This window comes from Otolemur garnettii, unplaced genomic scaffold, assembly GCF_000181295.1.
Source record: "Otolemur garnettii isolate 467f Iridium unplaced genomic scaffold, OtoGar3 scaffold00030, whole genome shotgun sequence".
NCBI lineage: Eukaryota > Metazoa > Chordata > Mammalia > Primates > Galagidae > Otolemur > Otolemur garnettii.
In genome coordinates, this window is record NW_003852425.1 from 4,866,357 (window position 1) to 4,867,084 (window position 728).

Sequence of the window (728 nt, forward strand, 5' to 3'; positions counted from 1 at the left end):
AAGAGCTGGAGGTTGCTGTGAGCTGTGATGCCCAAGAGCTGGAGGTTGCTGTGAGCTGTGATGCCACCGTTAAGAGCTGGAGGTTGCTGTGAGCTGTGATGCCACCGTTAAGAGCTGGAGGTTGCTGTGAGCTGTGATGCCACCGTACTCTACCGAGGGTTACAAAATGAGACTCTGTCTCTTTAAAAAAAAAGTCTATTGTTTAAATTAGTCTTGAGAGCTGAATTTTTGTCCTAATATACTTACAGTACACTATACAAAAAATATATATTTTTTAACTTTGAGTTATCTTTACCTCCCCTGAGGCATATTACGGACAGTTTCAATTGGTAAACAGTGGCCCCCTAGCCTGGGATTGAAAAATCCACCCTCAGTCTTGGCAGGCTGCTCACGACCCCTCAGGTCTTTTGGGAAGGAAAATCCTCTTTCTTCCCCCTCCTGCCTCTAGCCGTCTCCTGATCCTGTCTACGTCTCAGCGTCCCGAACCACAGTGGCGGAGGGGGCGCAGGGAGAAGGACCAACGCGCACAGCCAAGGTGGGGGAGAGACTGCGCGGAGCCCGCAGCTGGGGTTGACACGCCCGAGAGAATAGGGTCCCCGAGGGCTCAGAGTGCCCCGGGAGCCGGGGCGGTGTTCATCAGCCGCGCTCGCTCGCTATCCCCGCCTCCGCTACCTTCTGTTCAAGGCTCTCCGCCTCGCTCCACCCCGCACAGACCGTTGGTACATTCC